The sequence below is a fragment of the Heptranchias perlo genome, unplaced genomic scaffold (genome assembly GCF_035084215.1).
Source record: "Heptranchias perlo isolate sHepPer1 unplaced genomic scaffold, sHepPer1.hap1 HAP1_SCAFFOLD_44, whole genome shotgun sequence".
Lineage (NCBI taxonomy): Eukaryota > Metazoa > Chordata > Chondrichthyes > Hexanchiformes > Hexanchidae > Heptranchias > Heptranchias perlo.
In genome coordinates, this window is record NW_027139453.1 from 6,347,202 (window position 1) to 6,374,073 (window position 26,872).

A 26,872-nucleotide genomic window follows, 5' to 3' on the forward strand; every position below is an offset into this window, starting at 1 on the left:
AGAGTGGGGTATCTGTGTTCAGATTGGGGTATCTGTGTTCAGAGTGGGGTATCTGTGTTCAGATTGGTGTCTGTGTTCAGAGTGCTGTCTTTGTTCAGAGTGAAGTCTTTGTTCAGTTTTTCTTCGTTCAGATTGTGGTGCCTGTGTTCAGAATGGGGTGAATGTGTTCAGAGTCGGGTGTATGTGTTCAGAGTGAGGTCTGTAATCAAAGTGAGGCCTCTGCTCCGAGTGAGCACTGTGTTCAGAGTCGGGTGTATGTGTTCAGAGTGAGGTCTGTAATCAAAGTGAGGCCTCTGCTCCGAGTGAGCACTGTGTTCAGAGTCGGGTGTATGTGTTCAGAGTGAGGTCTGTAATAAAAGTGAGGCCTCTGCTCCGAGTGAGCACTGTGTTCAGAGTCGGGTGTATGTGTTCAGAGTGAGGTCTGTAATCAAAGTGAGGCCTCTGCTCCGAGTGAGCACTGAGTTCAGAGTGGGGTGTATGGGTTCAAAGTGGGGTCTGTGTTCAGAGTGGTGTCTTTTTTCAGAGTGAGGTCTGTGTTCAGAGTGGCGTTTGCGTTCAGTGTGATGCCTGCATGTGGAGTGGGGTCTGTGTTCAGAGTGGGGTTTGTGTTCAGAGTTGGGCCTGTGTTCAGAGTGCTGTCTTTATTCAGAGTGGGGTCTGTGTTCAGAGTGTAGTCTGTATTCTGATAGGTGTCTGTGTTCCGTGTGAGATCTGTGTTCAGTGTCAGGTTTGTTTATCAATCGATAACACAGAATAATTTATAAAGGATTCAACTGCGTGCATACTGTGTGAGAGAGTGCAGCTTAAAGAGATAGATGGAGGCAATTCTCTCTGAAAAAAATGGTTTTAAAGCAGCTTTTGAAGGCACTTGCAGACACCTAACAGCCTCTTTACAATTCAGGATATAAAAAGGGCATCTTTTCATTACTGCCACTAAATATTTCAAGGCCTGAACACCGCACAGTAATTTTATCTCGGCTATTTAGTTCCCAGAGGTGAATGTTCACGGTGTTCCCCTCATTTGACACAGTGCGGTTTATTATAGTTTGTACTGGATACAATTTTGTGAGAATTCAGCATTTAACTAAACAGAGTTCCAACTTCCCCCTGACCAATCTCTGTCCCGTATGAAAATATATTCTGTCGATGAGGTGGCTTTGTTGCTTTGTTTCTTTGTATGCAAAGTAAGCAATTCATTTGGAAAATGACCAAAATTTTTCGTTTACTGAGTCAGGCTGGTAAAATGGGGAAAATAAAAAGCAGATTTAAAGAAGATTTACAGAAGGAACTTAAGTGGAGGAGAGGAGAATTCGGGGATGAAGAGGAGAGGAGAATTGAAATGACATATGTAATGTTCCAAAGGTGGGAGGAGCCACGGGGGTGAAGAAGACATGAGGAGAGAGGAACAGCGTCGTCGAGATGTACACTAAAGCTCTTTCTATAAGAACACAGAAATCTTCAGAGTGGGGTCTGTGTTCAGAGTGTGTCCGTGTTCAGAGTGGGGTCTGTGTTGTGTGTGAAGTCTGTGTTCTGAGTGTGGTCTGTGTTCAGAGTGGGATCTGCGTTCAGTCTTGGGTCTGTGTTCAGAATGGGCTTTGTGGTCAGTGTGGGGACTGTATTCAGAGTTGGTTCTGCTTCAGAGTGGCGCTGTGTTCAGAGTGGGGAATGTGTTCGCCTTGGGGTCTGTGTTTCGATTGGGGTCCGTGCTCATAGTGGATTCTGTGTTGAGAGGAGGGACTGTGTTCACAGTTGGATCTCTGTTCAGAGTGAGGTCCGGGCTCAGAGTTGGGTTCGTGCTCAGAGTGGGGTTCGTGCTCAGAGTGGGGTTCGTGCTCAGTGTGGGGTTCGTGCTCAGAGTGGGGTTCTTGCTCAGAGTGGGGTTCGTGCTCAGAGTGGGGTTCGTGCTCAGAGTTGCTCAGAGTGGGGTTCGTGCTCAGAGTGGGGTTCGTGCTCAGAGTGGGGTTCGTGCTCAGAGTGGGGTTCGTGCTCAGAGTGGGGTTCGTGCTCAGAGTGCGGTTCGTGCTCAGAGTTGGGTTCGTGCTCAGAGTGGGGTTTGTGCTCAGAGTGGGGTTCGTTTTCATTGTGGGGTCTGTGTTCTATGTGGTGACAGTGTTCAGAGTGGGGTGGATGTGTTCAAAGTGGGGCCTGTGTTCATGGTGGGGTCTGTGTTCATAATTGGCTCTGTGTTAAGAGTGGGGAATGTTTTCAGAGTTGGGTCTGTGTTCATTGTCGGTCTTTGTTCAGTGTCAGGCTTTGTTTGAGAATAGATCTATCAGATTGCTTTGGAAAGAATTCAACTGCGTGCGGACAGTGAGAGAGAGTGCGGGTTAAAGAGAAAGATGGAGGAAATACCTTGGAAGAAAAAAGGTTTTAAACAGTTTTTTGAAGGCACTTGATTGGCACCTCAGAGCAACTTTACCATTTCCGGGACTAATAAGGACATCTTTCATTAATTGCACGAAATACGTTAGGCTCTGAACTCCAAATAGCAATTTTACCTGAGATCTTTAATTCTCAGGGGTGAATGTTCAGAGTTCTTCTCCTCATGTGACACAAGGTCCTGCCTCACAGTTTGTTTCGGACAGAATATTGGTTGAATTCGAAATTCAACAAAACCGACAGCTCCGTTCCCCCTGAGCAATCTCTTTCCCAAATGAAAATATATTCTGTCGATGCGGTGGCTTTGTTCCTTGGTATGAAAAGTAATAAATGCAGTTGGAGAATGACCAATATGTTTCAGTTACTGAGTCAGGCAGGTAAAATGGGAAAAAATAAAACGCAGTTTTAAAGAAGATTTGCAGAAAGAACAAAAGTGGAGGAGAGGAGAAGTCGGACTGAAGAGGAGGGGGGAATGTAAATGACATCAGTATTGTAACAAAGGTGGGTGAAGCACGGGGGTTGAAGGAGAAATGAGGAGAGAAGAACAGCATTTTCCAGATGTACAATAAAGCTCCGTCAACATTAACACAGGAATATTCACAGTGAGGTCTGTGTCCAGAGTGGGGTCTGTGTCCAGAGTGGTGTCTGTGTCCATAGTGGGGCGAATGACCAAAATGTTTCAGTTACTGAGTCAGGCAGGTAAAATGGGAAAAACAAAAAAGTTAATTTGTAGATGATTTGCAGAAAGAACTGAAGTAGAGAAGAGGAGGTTTGGGGAATGAAGAGGTAGGGGGAACAGAAATGACATAAGTAATGTAACAAAGGTGGGTGGAGCCACGGGGGTGAAGGAGAAGTGAGGAGAGAGGAACAGCACCGAACAGATGCACAATAAAGCTCCGTCAATACTCACATAGAAATCTTCAGAGTGGTTTCTGTGTTCAGAGTGTGGTCTCTTCATAAATTCATGTGACACAGGGCGGTGTCTCATAGTTTGTTCTGGATACAATTTTGAGAATTGCGCCTTCAACAAAACAGAATTCCTCCTTCCCCCTGAGCAATCTCTGTCCCGTATGAAAATATATTCTGTCGATGAGGTGGCTTTGTTGCTCGGAATCCAAGTAAGGAATTGAGTTAAAAACTGACCAAAGTCTATTATTGACAGAGAAAAGCAACTGAAATCGAGAAAATATCAAGCAGGTTTGCAACATACTTAGAGAAAGTAATAAAGTGGAGGAGAGGAAGATTCGATGACGAAGATGACGGGGAAATGTAAATGAAATATGTAATATTACAATAGTGTGTGAAGCCATGGAGGGTGAAGGAGAAGTGAGGGGAGAGGAACATCATCGTCCAGATGTAAAATAAAGTTTCCTGTACACTAACAAAGACATCTTCAGAATGGAGTCTGTGCTCAGAGTCAGGTCCGTGTCGAGAGTGGAGTCTGTGCTCAGAGTGGAGCCTGTATTCAAATTGGGGTCTGTGTTCAGTGAGGGGTCTGTGTTCAGAGTGTGGTCCTTATGCAGAGGTGGTTGGTATTCAGTGTCAGGCTTTGTTTGTGAATAGAGACCACAGATTACTTTACAAAGAATTCGAATGCACGCAGATTGTGTGAGAGAGTGCGGGTTAAAGAGAAAATGGAGAAAAAGCCATTTGAAGAAATAGGTTTTCTTTTGCGTCCACATGATCGGCACCACACAGCAACGCTGCGAATTCACGGACTTACAAAGAACACCGGCTCTCTCAGCTACATTGATAACACCGCCGCCCACCCCGCTTCCAGTGGGCTGTGTGTTCCCAGAGTGGGGACAGTTATCAGAGTGGGGACAATGTTCAGTTTAGATCTGAATTCAGTGTCAGGCTTTGTTTGCAACCAGATATCGGAGATTGCTTTACAAGGAATTCAACAGCGTGCAGAATGTGAGGGAGAGACAGTGCGCGGTAAGGCGATAGGTGGAGAAAATAACATTGAAGAAAGAGGTTTTAAATAGGTTTTTGACGGCACTTGAATGGCACCTTAGAACCAATTTATCAGTTCAGGCACTTTTGAGGATTTATTTTGTTACTGGCACGAAATATGTTCGGGTGTGAGCAAAACATAACAATTCCAAATGAGATCTGTAGGTCCCAGGGGTGAGTGTTCAGAGTGTTTCTCCTCATGTGACACAAGGTCCTGCCTCACAATATGTTTCGGACGGAATATTGGTTGAAGTCGAACTTCAAAGAAACAGATACCTCCGTTTCACCTGAGCAATCTGTGTCCCTTATGAAAAGGTATTCTGTTGATGAGGTCACATTGTTCCTTTGTATGCAAAGTAAGCGATTCATTTGGAAAATGACCAAAATATTTCAGTTACTGGGTCCGGCTGGTAAAATGGGGAAAATAAAAAGCTGATTTAAAGAAGATTTACAGAAAGAACTAAAGTGGAGGAGAGGAGAATTCGGGGATGAAAAGGAGAGGAGAATATAAATGAAACATTTAATGTTCCAAAGGCGGGTGGAGCCACGGGGGTGAAGGAGGAATGCGGAGAGAGGAACAGCATCGTCCAGATGTACCATAAAGCTCTGTCCACACTAACACAGGAATCTTCAGAGTGGGGTCTTTGTTCAGAGTGTGTCAGATTGGTTCTGTATCAGACTGGGTTTTATGTCAGAGTGGGTCTGTGTTCAGATTGGGTTCTGTGTCAGAGTAGGTTCTGTCTCAGTGTGGGTTCTATGTCAGAGTGGGTCTGTGTTCAAAGTGGGGACTGTGTTCACAGTGGGGTCTGTGCCAGAGTATGTCCGTGTTCAAAGTGGGGACTGTGTTCACCCTGGAGTCGGTGTTCGGAGTGGAGTCCGTGCTCAGATTGGGTTCTGTTTTGAGAGCGGGGACTTTTTTCACAGTGGCATCTGTGTTCAGATTAGGCTCCATGCTCAGAGTGGCGTCTGTGCTCAGAGTGGTGTCCATGTTCTTAGTGGGGTCCGTGTTCAGTGTGGGGTCCGTGCACAGTGTGGCGTTCGTGCTCAGAGTGGGCTCCGTGTCCAGAGTGGGGTCCGAGTCCACAGTGGGGTCCGCGTTCAGAGTGGGGTCAGTGTTCAGAGTGGGGGCAGGGTTCAGAGGAGGGGCAGTATTCAGAGTGGTGTCTGTGATTTTTGCGGGGATTGTGTTCAGAGTGGGGTCTGTGTTCAGTGTCAGGCTTTTTTTGTAAATATATATCTCAGATTGTTTTTCAAAGAATTCAACTAGGTGCAGAAGGTGAGAGAGAGAGAGTGCGGGTGAAAGAGATAGATGGAGGGAATACCTTGGAAGAAAATGGTTTGAACCGTTTTTTGAAGGCACTTGAGTGGCACCTGAGAGCAACTTTACCATTTCCGGGACTAATCAGGACATCTTTCATTACTGGCACGAAACATGTTAGGCTCTGAACTTCAAATAGCAATTTAACCTGAGATCTTTAAGTCTCAGGGGTGAATGTTCAGTGTGTTTCTCCTCATTTGACACAAGGTCCTGCCTCACAGTTTCTTTCGGACAGAATATTGGTTGAATTCGAAATTCAACAAAACAGATACCTCCGTTGCCCCTGAGCAATCTGTGTCCCTCACGAAAACTTTTTCTGTTGACGAGGTGGCTTTGTTCCTTGGTATGCATTGTAAGCAATTCAGTTGGAAAAGAACCAAACTGTTTCAGTTACTGAGTCAGGCTGGTAAAATGGGGAAAATAACAAGCAGATTTAAAGAAGATTTGCAGAAACAACGAAAGTGGAGGAGGGGAGAATTCGGAATGAAGAGATGGGGGAATTTAATTGAAATACATAATGTTCCAAAGGTGGGTGGAGCCACGGGGGTGAAGGAGAAGTGAAAAAGAGGAACAACATCGTCAACATTAAAACAGGAGTCTTAAGAGTGGGGTCTGTGTCCAGAGTGGGGTCTGTGTCCAGAGTGGGTTCTGTGTTAAGAGTGGGGTCTTTTTTCAGTGTGGGTTCTTTGTTTAGAGTGGTGTCTTTCTTCATCGTGGGGTGTGTGTTCAGAGTGGGGTCTGTGTTCAGAGTGGGGTCTGTGTTCTGAGTGGTGTCTGTGTTCACAGTGGGGTCTGTGTTCACATTGGGGTGTATGTGTTCAGAGTGGGGTGTATGTGTTCAGAGTGGGGTCTGTGCTCAGAGTGGGGGTCTTGCTCAGATTGGGGTCCGTGCTCAGAGTGGGGTTCCTTCTCAGAATGGGGTCCGTGCTCAGTGTTGTGCTCGTGCACATAGTGGTGTCGTGCTTAGAGTGGGGTCCGTGCTCAGAGTGGGGTCCTTGCTCAGAGTGGGATCCGTGCACAGAGTGGGGTTCGCACTCAGTGTGGGCGTCGTGCTCAGAGTGGTGTCCCTGCTCAGAGTGGGGTCCGTGCTCAGAGTGGGGTCCGTGCTCAGAGTGGGGTTCGTACTAAGTGTGGGGGTCGTGCTTAGAATGGTGTCCGTGCTCAGAGTGGGGGTCTTGCTCAGAGTGGGGTTCGTGCTCAGAGTGTGGTCCGTGCTCAGAGTGGTGTCCGTGCTCAGAGTGGGTTCCGTGCTGAGAGTTGAGTTCGTGCACAGAGTGGGGACGTGTCCACAGTGGGGTCCGTGCTTATACTGGGTATGTGTTCAGAGTGTGGACAGTGTTCAGAGTGGGAACAGTGTTCAGAGTGGGGTCTGGGTTCAGAGTGGGGACAGTGATCGGAGTGGTGTCTGTGATCATAGTGGGGCCTGTGTTCAGGGTTGGGTGTCGGTTCAGAGTGGGGACAGTTTTCAGAGTGGGGGCAGTGATCGGAGTGGTGTCTGTGATCATAGTGGGGCCTGTGTTCAGAGTGAGATCTGTGTTCCGTGTCAGGCTTTGTTTGTGAATTTATATCTCTGATTGCTTTACAAAGAATTCAACTGCGTGCAGAAGGTGAGAGAGAGAGAAAGAGAGAGAGTGCGGGTTAAAGAGATAGATGGAGGGAATACCTTGGAGGTTTGAAACAGTTTTTTGAAGGCACTTAATTGGCACTTTAGAGCAACTTTACCATTTCCGGGACTAAAACGGGCATATTTCTTACTGGCACGAAATGTGTTACGCTCTGAACTCCAAATAGCAATTTTTACTGAGATCTTTAAGTCTCAGGGTTGAATGTTCAGAGTGTTTCTCCTCATGTGACACAAGTCCTGCCTCACATTTTCGGACAGAATATTGATTGAATACGAAATTCAACAAAACAGATAGCTCCGTCCCCCCTGAGCAATCCCTGTCACGCATGAAAATATATTCTTTCGATGACGTGGCTTTGTTCCTTGGCATGCAAAGTACGGAATTCAGTTAGAAAATGACCAAAATGTTTCAGTTGCTGAGTCAGGCAGGTACAATGGGGACAATAAAAAGCACATTTAAAGAAGTTTTGCAGAATGAATTAAAGTGGAGGAGAGGATAATTCGGAATGAAGAGGTCTGGGGAATGTAAATGACAAAAGTAATGTTCGAATCGTGGGTGGAGCCACGGGGGTTGAAGGAGAAGTGAGGAGAGATGAAAGTACCGTCCAGATGTAAAATAAAGCTCTGTCTACACGAACACATGAATCTTCTGAGTGGGGTCTGTGGTCAGAGTGGGTTTCTGTCTTCAGACTGGGATTTGCGTTCAGTCTGATGACTAGGTGTGGAGCAGAATCTATGTTCAGAGGGGGGTCGAAGTTCAGAGTGGGGCCTGTGTTCAGAGTGGGCAGTATGTATTCAGAGTGTGGCCTGTGTTCAGAGTGGCAGTATGTATTCAGAGTGGGGCCTGTGTTCAGATTGTTGTCTTTGTTCAGAGTGGGGTCTGTGTTCCGACTTTGGTCTGTGTAGAGAGTGGTGTCTTTGTTCTGAGAGGAGTCTGTCTTCCGTGTCGGATCTGTGTTCAGTGTCACGCTTTGTTTATAAATAGATACCTCAGACTCATTTATAAAGGACTCAACTGCTTGCATAAGGTGAGAAAAAGTGCGGCTTAAAGAGATAGATGGAGGCAAAGCTCTTTGAAGAAATGGGTTTTAAAACAGCTTTTGAAGGCGTTGCAGACACCTTAGACCCTCTTAACAATTAAGGACATATTAAGCGCATCTTTACATTAATGGCACTAAATATTTCAAGGCCTGAACTCCGCACTGTAACTTTATCTCAGGTATTTAGTTCCCAGGGGTGAATGTTAATAGTGTCCCCTCCTGTGTCACAGGGCGGTGTCTCATAATTTGTTCTCGATAAAATTTTCTGAGAATTACGCCTCAAACTAAACAGATTTCCTCCTTCCCCCTCATCAATCTATGTCCCATATGAAAATATATTCTGTCCATGAGGTGGCTTTGTTGCTAGGAATCCAAAGTATGGAATTAAGTTGAAAACTGACCAAAGTGTTATGTTTACAGAGGAAAGCAAATTAATGAGGAAAATAAAAGCAGATTTACAGCATACTTAGAGAAAGATGTAAAGTGGAGGAGAGGAAGATTCGATTCCGAAGAGGAGGGCAAATGTCAATGACATAACTAATGTTACAAAGATGGGTCGAGCCAAGGGGGTGGGGCGGGGTGAAGGAGAAGTGAGGGGAGAGGGACAGCATCGTCCAGATGTGCAATAAAGTTTCCTGTACACTAACAATAAACATCTTCAGACTTGGGCCTGTGTTCAGAATATGGCCCTGATGCAGTTTCGGTCTGTTTTCATTCCCAGGCTTTGTTTGCAAATAGATATCGGAGATTGCTTTACAATGAATTCAGCAGCGTGCAGAATGTGAGGGACAAACAGTGCGGGGTAAGGAGATAGGGGGAGAAAATAAGTTTGAAGAAACAGGATTTAAAAAAGGTTTTTGATTGCACTTGAATGGCACCTTAGTGCAAATTTATCAGTTCAGGGACTATTGAGGATTTATTTGTATTACTGGCACGAAATTTGATCGGGTCTGAGCAAAACATATCAATTCAACCTGAGATCTGTCGATCCCAGGGTTGAATGTTTGGAGGAACACATAGACCCCTTTCTCAACACAGGCACCCGTCTGAACAAAGACACCACTTTGTTTTCAACTTAATTCCATACTTTGGATTCCTAGCAACAAAGCCACCTCATAGACAGAATATATTTTCATAAGGGACTGAGATTGATGAGGGGGAAGGAGGAAATCTGTTTAGTTTGAGGCGTAATTCTCATAAAATATTATCGAGAACAAATTATGAGACACCGCCCTGTGACAGAGGAGGGGAACACTATTAATATTCACCACTGGGAACTAAATACCTGAGATAAAATTACAGTGCGGAGTTCAGGCCTTGAAATGTTTAGTGCCATTAATGTAAAGATGCCCTTAATATATCCTTAATTGTAAAGATGGTCTCAGGTGTCTGCAACGCCTTCAAAAGCTGTTTTAAAAACAATTACCTCAAAGAGCTTTGCCTCCATCTATCTCTTTAAGCCGCACCTTTTCTCACCTCATGCAAGCAGTTGAGTCCTTTTTAAATTAGTCTGAAGTATCTATTTATAAACAAAGCGTGACATTGAACACAGATCCGACACGGAACACAGACTCCTCATGTGACACAAAGTCCTGTCTCACAGTTTGTTATGGACAGAATATTGTTTGAATTGGAACTTCAAAAAAACAGATACCTCCGTTGCCCCTGAGCAATCTGTGTCCCTTATGAAAACGTATTCTGTTGATGACGTGGCTTTGTTCCATTGTATGCAAAGCAAGGAATTCATTTGGAAAAAGACCAAAATATTTCAGTTACTTGGTCAGGCTGGTAACATGGGGAAAATGAAAAGCAGATTTAAAGAAGATTTACAGAAAGAACTAAAGTGGAGGAGAGGAGAATTCGGGGATGAAAAGGAGAGGAGAATGTAAATGAGATCTGTAATGTTCCAAAGGTGGGTGGAGCCACGGGGGTGAAGGAGAAGTGAGGAGAGAGGAACAGCATCGTCCAGATGTACAATAAAGCTCTGTCGACACTAACACAGAAATCTTCAGAGTGGGGCCTGTGTTCAGAGTGGGGCCTTTGTTCAGATTGGGGTGCATGTTTTCAGGGTGGGTTAGATGTGTTTTCAGAGTGGTGTCTGTGATCAGACGGGTGCATGTGTTCAGAAAGGGGTGTATGTGTTCAGGGTGAGGTGTCGGTGTTCAGATTGAGGTCTGTACTCAGAGTGGGGTTTTTGTTCAGAGTCAGGTCTACGTTCAGAGTGGTGTCTATGTTCAGAGTGGTGTTTGCGTTCAGTGTGATGCCTGCGTGTGGAGTGGGGTCTGTGTTCAGAGTGGGGTCTGTGTTCAGAGTGGGTTCTGTGTTCAGAGTGGGGTCTGCGTTCAGAGTTTAGTCTGTGTTCTGAGAGGAGTCTGTGTTCCGTTGGGATCTGTGTTCAGTGTCAGGCTTTGTTTATCAATCGATAACTCAGAATAATTTATAAAGGATTCAATTGCGTGCATAATGTGTGAGAGAGTGCAGCTTAGAGAGAGATCGATGGAGGCAAAGCTCTCTGAACAAATTGGTTTTGAAGCATCTTTTGAAGGCACTTGCAGGCACCTTCCAGCCTCTTTACAATTCAGGATATAGTAAGGGCATCTTTTCATTACTGGCTCTAAATATTTCAAGGCCTGAACGCCGCACATTTATTTTATCTCCAGTATTTAGTTGCCACAGGTGAATGTTCACAGTGTTCCCCCATGTGAAACAGGGCGGAGTATTATAGTTTGTTCTGGATATAATTTTCTGAGAATTAAGCCTTCAACTAAACAGAATTCCTCCATCCCCTGAGCAATCTCTGTCCCTTATGAAAATATATTCTGTCCATGAGGTGGCTTTGTTGCTTTGTATGCAATGTCAGCAATTCATTTGGAAAATGACCAATTTTTTTTGGTTGGTGAGTGAGGCTGGTAAAATGGGGAAAATAAAAAGCAGATTTAAAGAAGATTTACAGAAAGAACGAAAGTGGAGGAGAGGAGAATTCGGGGATGAAGAGGAAGGGGGAATGTAACTGACATATGTAATGTTCCAAAGGTGGGTGGAGCCACGGGGGTGAAGGAGAAATGAGGAGAGAGGAACAGCGTCGTCCAGATGTAAAATAAAGCTCTTTCGAAACGAACACCGAAATCTTCAGAGTGGGGTATGTGTTCGGAGTGGGTCTGTGTTCAGAATGGGGTCTGTGTTCAGAGTGGGGTCTGTGTTCAAAGTGGGTCTGTGTTCAGAATTGGATCTGTGTTCAGAGTGGATTCTGTGTTCAGAGTGGAGTCTGTGCTCAGAGTGGGGTCTGTGTTGAGAGTGGGATCCGCGATCAGTGGCGGGTCTGTGTTCAGAATGGGGTTTGTGTTCAGTGTGGGGACTGCATTCAGAGTGGGTTCAGCTTCCGAGTGGCTCTGTGTTCAGAGTGGGGACTGTGTTCACCGTGGGTTCTGTGTTTAGGTTGGGGTCCCTGTTCAGAGTGAGTTCTGTGTTGAGAGGGGGGACTGTGTTCACAGTGGCATCTGTGTTCAGAGTGTGCTCCGTACTCAGTGTGTGGTTCGTGTCCAGAGTGGGGTCCGTGCTCAGAGTGGGGCCCGTGCTCAGATTGAGGTCTGTGTTCTGAGTGGCGAGAGTGTTCAGAGTGGGGTTTATGTGTTCAGAGCGGTGTCTGTTTTCAGAGTGGGGACTGTGTTCTGAGTGGGATTTGTGTTCAGAGTGCTGTCTTTCTGTGTTCAGGGTGATGTCAGTGTTTACAGTGGTTTCTGTGTTCACAGTGGGGTGTATGTGTTCAGTGTGAGGTCCATGTAAACAGTGGGGCCTGTGTTCAGCGTGGTGTCTGTGTTCAGAGTGGTGCCTGTGTTCAAAGTGGGGTCTGTGTTCAAAGTGGGGCCTGTGTTCAGAGTGGGGTCTGTGTTCAGAGTGGGGTCTGTGTTCAGAGTGTCGTCTGTGTGCAGAGTGGGGGCTGTGTTCAGAGTGGTGTCTGTGTTCAGAGTGAGGTCTGTGTTCAGAGTTGGGCCTGTGTACCGACTTTGGTCTGTGTTCAGAGTGGAGTCTGTGTTCTGAGAGGAGCCTGTTTTCCGAGTGGGATCTTTCTTCACTCTCAGGTTTTGTTTATCAGTCAATAACTCAGAATAATTTATAAAGGATTCAACTGCGTGCATACCGTGTTAGAGAGTGCAGCTTAAAGAGATGGATGGAGGCAAAGCTCTCGGAACAAATTGGTTTTAAAGCAGCTTTTGAAGGCACTTGCAGACACCTTACAGCCTCTTTACAATTCAGGATATATTAAGGGTATATTTTCATTGCTGCCACTAAATATTTCAAGGCCTGAACTCCACACAGTAATTTTATCTCGGTTATTTAGTTCCCAGGGGTGAATGTTCACGGTGTTCCCCTCATTTGACACAGGGCGGTTTATTGTAGTTTGTTCTGGATACAATTTTGTGAGAATTAAGCATTGAACTAAATAGAATTCCTCCTTCCCCCTGAGCAATCTCTGTGCCGTATGAAAATATATTCTGTCGATGAGGTGGCTTTGTTGTTTTGTATGCAAAGTAAGCAATTCATTTGGAAAATGACCAACTTTTTTCGGTTGCTGAGTCAGGCAGGTAAAATGGGGAAAATAAAAAGCAGATTTAAAGAAGATTTACAGAAAGAACTAAAGTGGAGGAGAGGAGAATTCGGGGATGAAGAGGAAGGGGGAATGTAACTGACATATGTAATGTTCCAAAGGTGGGTGGAGCCACCGGGGTGAAGGAGAAATGAGGAGAGAGGAACAGCGTCGTCGAGATGTACAATAAAGCTCTTTCTATACGAACACAGAAATCTTCAGAGCAGGGTCTGTGTTCAGAGTGGGACTGTGTTCAGAATTGGGTCTGTGTTCAGAGTGGATTCAACTGCGTGCATACTGTATGAGAGAGTGCAGCTTAAAGAGATAGATGGAGGCAAAGTTCTCTGAGCAAATTGGTTTTCAAGCAGCTTTTGAAGGCACTTGCAGACACCTTCCAGCCTCTTTACAATTCAGGATATAGTAAGGGCATCTTTTCATTACTGGCTCTAAATATTTCAAGGCCTGAACTCCGCACATTAATTTTATCTCGGCTATTTCGTTCCCACAGGTGAATGTTCACACTGTTCCCCCATGTGAAACTGGGCGGTGTTTTATAGTTTGTTCTGGAAACAATTTTGTGAGAATTAAGCCTTGAACTTAACAGAATTCCGCCATCCCCTGAGCAATCTATGTCCCGTATGAAAATATATTTTGTCCATGAGGTGGCTTTGTTGCTTTGTATGCAAAGTAAGCAATTCATTTGGAAAATGACCAAAATATTTTGGTTGCTGAGTGAGGCTGGTAAAATGTGGAAAATAAAAAGCAGATTTAAAGAAGAATCGCAGAAAGAACTAAAGTGGAGGAGAGGAGAATTCGGGGATGAAGAGGAAGGGCGAATGTAACTGACATATGGAAAGTTCCAAAGATGGCTGGAGCCACGGGGGTGACGGGGAAATGAGGAGAGAGGAACAGCGTCTTCCAGATGTGCAATAATGCTCTTTCGATACGAGCACCGAAATCTTCAGAGCTGGGTCTGTGTTCAGAGTCGGTCTGTGTTCAGAATTGGGTCTGTGTTCCGAGTGGGGTCTGTGTTCCGACTTTGGTCTGTGTTCAGAGTGGAGTCTGTGTTCTGAGAGGAGCCTGTTTTCCGTGTGGGATCTGTGTTCAGTGTCAGGCTTTGTTTATCAGTCAAAAACTCAGAATAATTCATAAAGGATTCAACTGCGTGCATAATGTATGAGAGAGTGCATTTTAAAGAGATAGATGGAGGCAAAGCTCTCTGAACAAATTGGTTTTAAAGCAGCTTTTGAAGGCACTTTCAGACACCGTACAACCTATTTACCAATTCAGGATACATTAAGTGCATCTTTACATTAATGGCACTAAATTGTTCCACGCCTGAACTCCGCACAGTAATTTTATATCGGGTATTTAGTTCTCAGGGGTGAATGTTCATAGTTTTCCCCTTCTGTGACACAGGGCGGTGTCTCACAGTTTGTTCTCGATACAATTTTGTGAGAATTACGCCTTTAACGAAACAGAATTACTCCCTCCTCCTGAGCAAGCTTTGTCCCGTATGGAAATATATTCTGTCGATGAGGTGGCTTTGTTGCTTGGAATCCAAAGTAAGGAATTAAGTTGAAAACTTACCAAAGTGTTATATTTACAGAGAAAAGCAACTAAAATGGAAAAAAAATAAAAAGCAGGTTTACCACATACTTGGAGAAAGAAGTAAAGTGGAGGACAGGAAGATTCAATGACGAAGAGGAGTGGGAAATGTAAATGACATAAGTAATGAAAGAAAGATGGGTCGAGCCAAGGGGGTGGTGCGGGGTGAAGGAGAAGTGGGGGGAGAGGAACAGCATCGTCCAGATTTACAATAAAATATCCTGTACACTAACAAAGACATCTTCAGAATGGAGTCTGTGTTCAGAGAAGGGCCTCTATTCAGAGCATGGCCCTTATGCAGTGGTGATCGGTATACAGTGTCAGAATTTGTTTATGAATAGATACCTCAGATTACTTTACAAAGAATTCGACTGCACGCAGAATGTCGGAGAGATTGCGGGTTCAAGAGAAAATGGAGGAAAAGCGTTTTGAAGAAATTGGTTTTCATTTGCGTCCACATGATCGGCAACACAGAGGAACGCTGCTAATTCAGGGACAGATAAAGAACACCGGCTCTCACAGCTACATTGATTACACCGACTCCCACCCCGCTTCCTGTGGGCTTCGTGTTCCCAAAGCGGGGATATTTATCAGAGTGGGGACAATGTTTAGTTTCGATCTGTATTCAGTGTCAGGCTTTGTTTGCAAATAGATATCGGAGATTGCTTTACAAACAATTCAACAGCGCGCAGAATGTGTGGCAGGTATAGTGCGTGTTAAGGAGACAGGTGGAGAAAATAACATTGAAAAAACATGTTTTAAATAGGTTTATGAGGGCACTTGAATGGCACCTTAGAACAAATTTATCATTTCAGGGACTATTGAGGATGTCTTTCATTCCTGGCACGAGACATGTTCGGGTCTGAGCAGAACATAACAATTCTACCTGAGATCTGTAGGTCTCAGGGGTGAATGTTCAGAGTGTTTCCCCTCATGTGACACAAGGTCCTGCCTCACAGTTTCGGACAGAATATTGATTGAATTCGAAATTGAACAAGACAGATAGCTCCGTTCCCCATGAGCAATCTCTGTCCCGCATGAAAATATATTCTGTCGATGACGTGGCTTTGTTCCTTGGTATGCAAAGTAAAGAATTCAGTTAGAAAATGACCAAAATGTTACAGTTACTGAGTCAGGCAGGTAAAATGGGGGAAATAAAAAGCAGATTTAAAGAAGTTTGGCCGAAAGAATTAAAGTGAAGGAGAGGAGAATTCGGAATGAAGAGGTCTGGGGAATGTAAATGACATAAGTAATGTTCCAAACGTGGGTGGAGCCACGGGGCTGAAGGAGAAGTGGGGAGAGATGAAAGTATCGTCCAGATGTAAAATAAAGCTCTGTCTGCACGAACACAGGAATCTTCAGAGCGGGGTCTGTGTTCAGAGTGGGTTTCTATGTTCAGACTGGGATTTGCGTTCAGTGTAATGACGATGTGTTGATCAGACTCTATGTTCAGAGTGGGGCCTGTGTTCAGATTGGTAGCTTTGTTCAGAGTGGGGTCTGTGCTCCGACTTTGGTCTGAGTAGAGAGTGGTGTCTTTGTTCTGGGAGGAGTCTGTGTTCTGTGTCGGATCTGTGTTCAGTGTCAGGCTTTGTTTATAAATAGATACCTCAGTCTAATTTGAAAAGGATTCGGCTGCTTGCAGAATGTGATCAAAAGTGCTGCTTAAAGAGATAGATGGAGGCAAAGCTCTTTGAAGAAATGGGTTTTAAAGGCACTTGCAGACACCTTAGACCCTCTTTACAATTAAGGACATATTAACAGCATATTTACATTCCTGGCACTAAATATGTAAAGGCCTGAACTCCGCACTGCAATTTGATCTATTTATTTAGTTCCCAGGGGTGAATGTTAATATTGTTCCCCTCCTGTGACACAGGCCCGAGTCTCATAATTTATTGTCAATACAATTTTATGAGAATTAAGCCTTTAACTGAACAGAATTCCTCCTTCCCCCTGAGCAATCTCTGTCCCGTATGAAAATATATTCTGTCCATGAGGTGGCTTTGTTGCTCGGTAATCCGAAGTATGGAATTAAGTTGAAAACTGACCAAAGTGTTATGTTTACAGAGGAAAGCAACTAAAATGGGGAACATAAAAGCAGATTTACAGCATACTTAGAGAAAGAAGTAAAGTGGATGAGAGGAAGATTCGATGAGGAGGAGGAAGGGGAAATATAAATGACATAACTAATGTTACAAAGATGGGTCGAGCCAAGGGGGTGGGGCGGGGTGAAGGAGAAGTGAGGGGAGAGGAACAGCATCGACCAGATGTGCAATAAAGTTTCCTGTACACTAACAAAAAACATCTTCAGACTGGGGACTCTGTTTAGAATATGGCCCTTATGCAATTTCGGTCTGAATTTAGTGCCAGGCTTTGTTTGTTAATAGATATCGGAGATTACTTTAAAAAGAATTCAGCAGCGTGCAGAATGTGAGGGACAAACAGTGCGGGGCATGGAGATAGGTGGAGAAAATAGGTTTGAAGAATCAGGATTTAAATAGGTTTTTGATGGCTCTTGAATGGCACCCGAGTGCAACTTTATCAGTTCAGTGACTATGAGGATGTATTTCATTACTGGCACGAAATATGTTCGGGTCTGAGCAAAACATAACAATTCTACCTGAGATATGTTGATCCCACGGTTGAATGTGAGGAGCGTTTGTCCTCGTGTGACACAAAGTCCTGTCTCACAGTTTGTTTTGGACACAATATTGTTTGAATTCGAACTTCAAAAAAACAGATACCTCCGTTTCCCCTCAGCAATCTGTGTCCCTTATGAAAACGCATCCTGTTGATAAGGTGGCATTGTCCCATTGTATGCAAAGCAATCAATTCATATGGAAAATGACCAAATATTTCAGTTACTGGGTCAGGCTGGTAACATGTGGAAAATTGAAAGCAGATTTAAAGAAGATTTACAGAAAGAACTAAAGTGGAGGAGAGGAGAATTCGGGGATGAAAAGGAGAGGGGAATGTAAATGAAATATGTAATGTTCCAAAGGTGGGTGGAGCCACTGGGGTGAAGGAGAAGTGAGGAGAGAGGAACAGCATCGTCCAGATGTACAATAAAGCTCTGTCCACACTAACACAGAAATCGTAAGAGTGGGGTCTGTGTCCAGAGTGGGGCCTGTGTTCAGAGTGGTGTCTTTGTTCAGATTGGGGTGCATGTTTTTAGAGTGGGTGAGATGTGTTTTCAGAGTGGTGTCTGTGATCTGAGTGCTGTCTTTGTTCAGAGTGGTGTCTTTGTCCGGAGCGAAGTCGATGTTCAGAGTGGTGTCTGCGTTCAGAGTGGTGTTTGCGTTCAGTCTGATACCTGCATGTGGAGTAAGGTCTGTGTTCAGAGTGGGGTCTGTGTTCAGACTTGGGCATGTGTTCAGAGTGCTGTCTTTTTTTAGAGTGATCTCTGTGTTCAGAGCGAGGTCTGTGTTCAGAGTGGTGTCTTTTTCCATAGCGAAGTCGATGTTCAGAGTGGTGTCTGCGTTCAGAGTGATGCCTGCATGTGGAGTGAGGTCTGTGTTCAGAGTTGGAAATGTGTTCAGAGTGGGGTCTGCGTTCAGAGTGGGGTCTGTGTTCAGAGTGGAGTCTGTGTTCTGAGAGGAGTCTGTGTTCCGTGTCGGATCTGTGTTCAGTGTCAGGCTTTGTTTATCAATCGATAACTCAGTATAATTTATAAAGGATTGAACTGCGTGCGTACTGTGTGAGAGAGTGCAGCTTAAAGAAATAGATGGACTCAAAGCTCTCTGAACAAATTGGTTTTAAAGCATCTTTTGAAGGCACTTGAAGACACCTTCCAGCCTCTTTACAATTCAGGATATATTGAGGGCATCTTTTCATTACTGGCACTAAATATTTCAAGGCCTGAACTCCGCACAGTAATTTTATCTCCAGTATTCAGTTCCCAAGTGTGAATGTTCACAGTGTTCCCCCCATGTGAAACAGGGTGGTGTATTATAGTTTGTTCTTGATACAATTTTGTGAGAACTAAGCTTTTAACTGAACAGAATTCCTCCATTCCCTGAGCAATCTCTGTCCCTTATGAAAATACATTCTGTCCATGAGGTGGCTTTGTTGCTTTGTATGCAAAGTAAGCAATTCATTTTGCAAACTGACCAATTTTCTTTGGTTACTGAGTCAGGCTGGTTAAATGGGTGGAACAAAAGCAGATTTAAAGAAGATTTACAGAAAGAACTAAAGTGGAGGAGAGGTGAATTCGGGGATGAAGAGGAAGGGGGAATGTAACTCACAAATGTCACGTTCGAAAGGTGGGTGGAGCCAAGGGGATGAAGGAGAAATGAGGAGAGAGGAACAGCGTCGTCCAGATGTAAAATAAAGCTCTTTCGATACGAACACAGAAATCTTCAGAGTCGGGTATGTGTTCGGAGTGGATCTGTGTTCAGAATTGGGTCTGTGTTCAGTGTGGATTCTGTGCTCAGAGTGGGGTCTGTGTTCAGAGTGTGGTCTCTGTTCTGAATGTGGTCTGTGTTCAGAGTGGGATCTGTGTTCTGTGTGGGATCTGTGTTCAGAATGGGTTTGTGTTCAGTGTGGGGACTGCATTCAGAGAGGGTTCTGCTTCAGAGTGGCTCTGTGTTCGGAGTGGGGACTGTGTTCGCCGTGGGTTCTGTGTTTAGATTGGGGTCCATGCTCAGAGTGGGTTCTGTGTTGAGAGCGGGGACTGTGTTCACATGTTGGATCTGTCTTCAGAGTTCACTCCGTGATCAGAGTGGGCCCCGTGCTCAGAGTGGGCCCCGTGCTCAGAGTGGAGTTTGTGCTCAGAGTGGGGCCCGTGCTCAGAGTGGGGTTCTTGCTCAGAGTGGTGTTCGTGTCCAGAGTGGGGTCCATGCTCATTCTGGGGAATGTGTTCTGAGTGGCGACAGTGTTCAGAGTGGGGTTTATGGTTTCTGAGTGGTGTCTGCGTTCAGTGTGTGGACTGTGTTCAGAGTTGGGCCTGTGTTCAGAGTTGGGCCTGTGTTCAGAGTTCTGTCTTCCTTCAGAGTTGTGTCTGTGTTCAGAGTGGAGTCTGTGTTCACAGTGGTTTCTGTGTTCACAGTGTGGTCTGTGATCACAGTGTGGTCTGTGTTCACAGTGGGGTGCTTGTGTTCAGAGTGTGGTCTGTGTTCAAAGTGGGGCCTGTGTTCTGAGTGGCTCCTGTGTTCAGAGTGGGGTCTATTTTTCAGAGTGATCTCTGTGTTCAGAGTGGGTTGTCTGTGTTCAGTGTGAGGTCTGTGTTCAGAGTGGGGTTTTTGTTCAGAGTGAGGTCTGTGTTCAGAGTGGTGTCTGTGTTCAAAGTGGTGCCTGTTTTCAGAGTGGGGTCTGTGTTCAAAGTGGGGTCTGTGTTCAAAGTGGGGCCTGTGTTCAGAGTGGGGTCTGTGTTCACAGTGTGTTCATTGTTCACAGTGAGGTGTATGTGTTCAGAGTGGGGTCCATGTGAACAGTGGGTCCTGTGTTCAGAATGGTGTCTGTCTTCAGAGTGGGTTCTGTGTTCAGAGTGAGATCTGTGTTCAGAGTGGGGTCTGTGTTCAGAGTGAGGTCTGTGCTCAGAGTGGGGTCTGTGTTCAGAGTGAGGTCTGTGCTCAGAGTGGGGTCTGTGTTTGGAGTGGGGTCGGTGTTCAGAGTTGGGCTGTGTTCCGACTTTGGTCTGTGTTCAGAGTGGAGTCTGTGTTCTGAGAGGAGTCTCTGTTCCGTGTGGGATCTGTGTTCACTCTCAGGTTTTGTTTATCAATCAATAACTCAGAATAATTTATGTAGGATTCAACTGCGTGCATATTGTGTGAGAGAGTGCAGTTCAAAGAGATAGATGGAGGCCAAGCTCTCTGAACAAATTGGTATTAAAGCCGCTTTTGAAGGCACTTGCAGACACCTTACAGCCTCTTTAAAAAATCAGGATGTATTAAATACATCTTTACATTAATGGCACGAAATAGTTCAAGGTCCGAAATCTGCACAGTAATTTTATCTCGGGTATTTAGTTCCCAGGGGTGAATGTTCATGGTGTTCCCCTCCTCTGACACAGGACGGTGTCTCACAGTTTGTTCTCGATTAAATTTTGTGAGAATTACGCCTTCAACTGAACAGAAATCCTCCCTCCCCCTGAGCAAGCGTTGTCCCGTATGGAAATGTATTCAGTCGATGAGGTGGCTTTGTTGCTCGTAATTCAATGTCAAGAATTAAGTTGAAAACTGACCAAAGTGTTATATTTACAGAGAAAAGCAACTAAAATGGAAAAAAAAAATAAAAAGCAGGTTTACCGCATACTTGGAGAAAGAAGTAAACTGGAGGAGAGGAAGATTCATTGACGAAGAGGAGGGGGAAATGTAAATGACATAAGTAATGACAGAAAGATGGGTCGAGCCAAGGGGGTGGTGCGGGGTGAAGGAGAAGTGAGGGGAGAGGAACAGCACTGTCCAGATTTACAATAAAGTATCCTGTACACTAACAAAGACATCTTCAGAATGGAGTCTGTGTTCAGAGAAGGGCCTCGATTCAGAGCATGGCCCTTATGCAGTGGTGGTCGGTATACAGTGTCAGAATTTGTTTATGAATAGATACCTCAGGTTACTTTACAAAGTATTCGACTGCGCGCAGAATGTGGGAGAGATTGCGGGTTAAAGAGAAAATGGAGGAAAAGCCTTTTGAAGAAATAGGTTTTCTATTGCGTGCACGTGATCGGCACCACAGAGCAAAGCTGCCAATTCATGGACTTATAAAGAATACCGGCTCTCACAGCTACATTGATTACACCGTCTCCCACACCGCTTCCTGTGGGCTTTGTGTTCGTATAGCGGGGACAGTTATCAGAGGGCGGACAATGTATAGTTTTGATCTGTATTCAGTGTCAGAATTTGTTTTTAAATAGATATCGGAGATTGCTTTGAAATAATTCAACAGCGCGCAGAGTGTGTGGCAGGGATAGTGCGTGTTAAGGAGATAGGTGGAAAACATAACATTGAAGAAACAGGTTTTAAATAGGTTTTTGACGGCACTTGAATGGCACCTTTGAACAACTTTTCAGTTCAGGGACTATTGAGGATGTCTTTCATTCCTGGCACGAGACATGTTCGGGTCTGAGCAAAACAGAACAATTCTACCTGAGATCTGTAGGTCTCAGGGGTGAATGTTCAGAGTGTTTCCCCACATGTGACACAAGGTCCTGCCTCACAGTTTAGGACAGAATATTGATTGAATTCGAAATTCAAGAAGACAGATAGCTCCCTTCCCCCTGAACAATCCATGTCACGCATGAAAATATCTTCTGTCGATGACGTGGCTTTGTTCCTTGGTATGCAAAGTAATTAATTCAGTTCCAAAATGACCAAAATGTTAGTTGCTGAGTCAGGCAGGTAAAATGGGGAAAATAAAAAGCAGATTTAATGAAGCTTTGCAGAAAGAATTAAAGTGGAGGAGAGGAGAATTCGGAATGAAGAGGTCTGGGGAATGTTAATGACATAAGTAATGTTCCAAACGTGGGTGGAACCACGGGGTTGAAGGAGAAGTGGGGAGAGATGAAAGTATCGTCCAGATGTAAAATAAAGCTCTGTCTACACGAACACAGGAATCTTCAGAGTGGGGTCTGTGTTCAGACTGGGATTTGCGTTCTGTCTGATGACGATGTGTTGATTAGACTCTATGTTCAGATTGGGGTCTAAGTTCAGAGTGGGGTCTGTGTTCAGAGTGGGGAGTGTGTATTAAGAGTGGGGCCTGTGTTCAGATTGGTGTCTTTGCTCAGAGTGGGGTCTGTGTTCCGAATTCTGTCTGTGTTGGGAGTGGTGCCTTTGTTCTGAGAGGAGTCTGTGTTCCGTGTCGGATCTGTGTTCAGTGCCAGGCTTTGTTTATAAATAGATACCTCAGACTAATTTATAAACGATTCAACTGATAGCAGAATGTGAGAAAAAGAGCGGCTTAAAGAGATTTATTTTAAGTCCTGAACTCCGCACTGTAATTTGATCTCTGGTATTTAGTTGCCAGGGGTGAATGTTAATTGTGTTCCCCTCCTGTGACACAGGCCCGAGTCTCATAATTTGTCGTCGATACAATGTTTTGAGATTTACGCCTGAAACTTAGCAGAATTCTTCCTTCCCCGTGAGCAATCTCTGTCCCTGATGAAAATATATTCTGTCCATGAGTTAGCTTTGTTGCTTCGAATCCAAACTATGGAATCAAGTTGAAAACTGACCAAAGTGTTATGTTTACAGAGGAAAGCAACTAAATGGGGAAAATAAAAGCAGATTTACAGCATACTTAGAGAAAGAAGTAAAGTGGAGGAGAGGAAGATTCGCTGACGAAGAGGAAGGGGAAATGTAAATGACACAACTAATGTTACAAAGATGGGTCGAGCCAAGGCGGTGGGGCGGGGTGAAGGAGAAGTGAGGGGAGAGGAACAGCATCGTCCAGATGTGCAATAAAGTTTCCTGTACACTAACAAAAAACATCTTCAGACTGGGGCCTGTGTTCAGAATATGGCCCTTATGCAGTTTCGGTCTGTATTCAGTGCCAGGCTTTGTTTGTTAATAGATATCGGAGATTGCTTTACAAAGAATTCAGCAGCGTGTTGAATGTGAGGGTCAAACAGTGCGGGGTAAGGAGATAGGTGGAGAAAATAAGTTTGAAGAAACAGGATTTAAATAGGTTTATGATGGCACTTGAATGGCACCTTAGAACAACTTTATCAGTTCAGGGACTATTTAGAATTTATTTTGTTATTGGCACGAAATATTTTCGGGTCTGTGCATAACATAACAATGATCGGAGCGTTTCTCCTCATGTGACACAAAGTCCTGTCTCACAGTTTGTTTTGGATAGAATATTGTTTGAATTCGAACTTCAACAAAACAGATACCTCCTTTGCCCCTGAGCAATCTCTGTCTCTCATGAAAACGTATTCTGTTGATGACGTGGCTTTGTTCCTTTGAATGCAAAGTAAGCAATTCATTTGGAAAATGACCAAAATATTTCAGTTGCTGTGTCAGGCTGGTGAAACGGGGAAAATGAAAAGCAGATTTAGAGAAGATTTACAGAATGAACTAAAGTGGAGGAGAGGAGAATTCGGGGATGAAAAGGAGAGGAGAATGCAAATGAGATCTGTCATGTTCCAAAGGTGGGTGGAGCCACGGGGGTGAAGGAGAAATGAGCAGAGAGGAACAGCATCGTCCAGATGTACAATAAAGCTCTGTCTACACTGACACAGAAATCTTCAGAGTGGGGTCTGTGTCCGGAGTGGGGCCTGTGTTCCGTGTGGGGCCTGTGTTCAGAGAGGGCCTGTATTCAGAGTGGGACCTGTTTTCAGAGTGGTGTCTTTGTTCAGATTGGGATGCATGTGTTCAGAGTGGGGTCTATGTGTTCAGAGTGTGGTATATGTGTTCAGAGTGGTGTCGGGTTCAGAGTGCTGTCTTTTTCAGAGTGAAGTCTTTGTTCAGATTATCTTTGTTCAGATTTTGGTGCCTGTGTTCAGAATGGGGTGTTTGTGTTCAGAGTCGGGTGTATGTGTTCAGAGTGAGGTCTGTATTCAAAGTGAGGCCTCTGCTCCGAGTGAGCACTGTGTTCAGAGTGGGGTGTATGGGTTCAGATTGAGGTATGTGTTCAGAGTGGGGTTTTTGTTCAGAGTATTGTCTGTGTTCAGAGTGAGGTCTGTGTTCAGAGTGGTATCTTTTTTCAGAGTGAGGTCTGTGTTCAGAGTAGCGTTTGCGTTCAGTGTGATGCCTGCATGTGGAGTGTGGTCTGTGTTCAGAGTGGGGTTTTAGTTCAGAGTTGGGCCTGTGTTCAGAGTGGTGTCTTTTTTCAGAGTGGAGTCTGTTTTCAGAGTGGGGTCTGTGTTCGGAGTGTTGTCTGTGTTCTGAGAGGTGTCTGTGTTCCGTGTGGGATCTGTGTTCAGTGTCAGGCTTTGTTTATCAATCGATAACTCAGAATAATTTATAAAGGATTCAACTGCTTGCATACTGTGTGAGAGAGTGCAGCTTAAATAGACAGATGGAGGCAAAGCTCTCTGAACAAATTGGTTTTAAAGCAGCTTTTGAAGGCACTTGCAGACACCTTACAGGCTCTTTACAAATTCAGGATAGATTAAGGGCATATTTTCATTACTGGCACTATATATTTCAAGGCCTGAACTCCGCACAGTAATTTTAACCCGGGTATTTAGTTCCCAGGGGTGAATGTTCACAGTGTTCCCCTCATGTGACACAGGGCGGTGTATTATAGTGTGTTCTGGATACAATTTTGTGAGAATTAAGCATTTAACTAAACAGAATTCCTCCTTCCCCCTGAGCAATCTCTGTCCCGTATGAAAATATTATTCTGTCGATGAGGTGGCTTTGTTCCTTTGAATGCAAAGTAAGCATTTCATTTGGAAAATGGCCAAAATTTTTCAGTTATTGAGTCAGGCTGGTAAAATGGGCAAAATAAAAAGCAGATTTAAAGACGATTTACAGAAAGAACTAAAGTGGAGGAGATGAGAATTCGGGGATGAAGAGGAAGGGGGAATGTAAATGACATATGTAATGTCCAAAGATGGGTGGAGTCACGAGGGTGAAGGAGAAGTGAGAAGAGAGGAACAGCGTCGTCCAGCTGTACAATAAAGCTCTTTCTATACGAACACAGAAATCTTCATGATGTGGAGATGTCGGTGATGGACTGGGGTGGACAAACGTAAGGAATCTTACAACACCAGGTTATAGTCCAACAAATTTATTTTAAAATCACAAGCTTTCGGAGATTATTCCCTTCGTCAGGTGAATGAGTGAAAGGTTCTCAAATCGCATATCTTATTTTAGGCTGGGACACCATCTCACCAATCAAAAGGTGTCGTTGGTGTTCAGGCAGATTAGCCACGGAGAACAATACGTCCCAGTACACTGAACATACATTGTTCAAAGTGTGGCCTGTGTTCAGAGTGTTGTCTGTGCAGAGAGTGAATTATTTCTTCTGAGAGGAGTCTGTGTTCCGTGTCGGATCTGTGTTCATTGTCAGGCTTTGTTTATAAATAGATAGCTCAGACTATTTTATAAAGTATTCATCAGCTTGCAGAATGTGAGAGAAAGTGCGTCTTAAAGAGATAGATGGAGGCAAAGCTCTTTGAAGAAATTGGTTTTAAAACAGATTTTGAAGGCACTTGTAAACACCTTCGAGCCACTTTACAATTCAGGACATTTTAAGGACATCTTTACATTACTGGCACTAAATATTTTTAGGCCTGAACTCCGCTCAATACTTTTATCTCAGGTATTTAGGCCCCAGGATTGAATGTCCATGTAACACAGGGCGGTGTCTCATAGATGGTTCTGGATGCAATTTTGTGAGAATTGCGCCTTCAACTAAACAGAATTCCTCCTTCCCCCTGAGCAATCTCGATATATTCTGTCGATGAGGTGGCTTTGTTGCTCGGAATCCAGATTAAGGAATTAAGTTAAAAACTGACCAAAGTGTCATATTTACAAGAAAATCAAATAAAATGGTGGAAATAACAAGCAGATTTACAGCATACTTAGAGAAAGAAATAAAATGGAGGAGAGGAAGGTTCGATGAAGAAGAGGAGGGGGAAATCTAAATGACACAAGTAATGATACAAAGCGGGGTGAAGCCACGGGGGATGAAGGAGAAATGAGGGGAGAGGAACAGCATCGTCCAGATGTACAATAAAATTTCCTGCACACGAACAAAAACATCTTCAGAATGGAGTCTGTGTTCAGAGAGGGGTCTGTGTTCAGATTATTGCCCTAATGCAGTGGTGGTCGGTCTTCAGTGTCAGGCTTTGTTTGTAAATAGATACATCAGATTACTTTACAAAGAATTCGATTTCACGCAGAATGTGGCAGAGAGAGAGAGAGAGTGCGGGTTCAACAGAAAATGGAGGAAAAGCCATTTGAAGAAATAGGCTTCTTTTTGCGTGCACATGATCGGCACCTCAGAGCAACGCTGCCAATTCAGGGACTTATTAAGAACACCGGCTCTCACAGCTACATTGATACCACCGCCTCCCACCCCGCTTCCTGTGGGCTCTGTGTTCCCAGCGTGGGGAGAGTTTTCAGAGTGGGGACAATGTTCAGTTTCGGTCTGTGTTCAGTGTCAGGCTTTGTTTGTAAATAGATATCGGAGATTACTTTACAAAGAATTCAACATCTCGCAAAATGTGATGCAGAGGCAGTGCGTGGTAAGGAGATAGGCGGAGAAAATAAATTTGAAGAAACAGGTTTTGAACAGGTTTTAAGCAGGTTTTTGAAGGCACTCGAAAGGCACCTTAGAGCAACTTTATCAGTTCAGGGACGATTAAGGATATCTCTCATTACTGGAACGAAATATATACGGGTCTGAGCTCCACACATCAATTATTTCTGAAACCTTTAGTCTCAGGATGAATGTTCCGTCGATGTGGT

The 26,872-nt window shown here is 44.4% G+C and overlaps 1 long non-coding RNA gene across 2 annotated transcripts in view; it reads right to left on the minus strand.

Annotated features, from left to right (window-relative positions):
- Positions 1-26,872, minus strand: part of LOC137312870 (uncharacterized) — a 61,605-nt gene that overhangs the window by 14,953 nt on the left and 19,780 nt on the right. Inside the window, exon 3 of one of the 2 annotated variants that reach the window (XR_010960895.1) lies at positions 3,290-3,528. The exons of the other annotated variant lie outside the window; for it this stretch is intronic. This is a non-coding gene — a long non-coding RNA (uncharacterized lncRNA). The remainder of the gene's footprint in view (positions 1-3,289; positions 3,529-26,872) is intronic. 2 annotated transcript variants of the gene reach the window in all.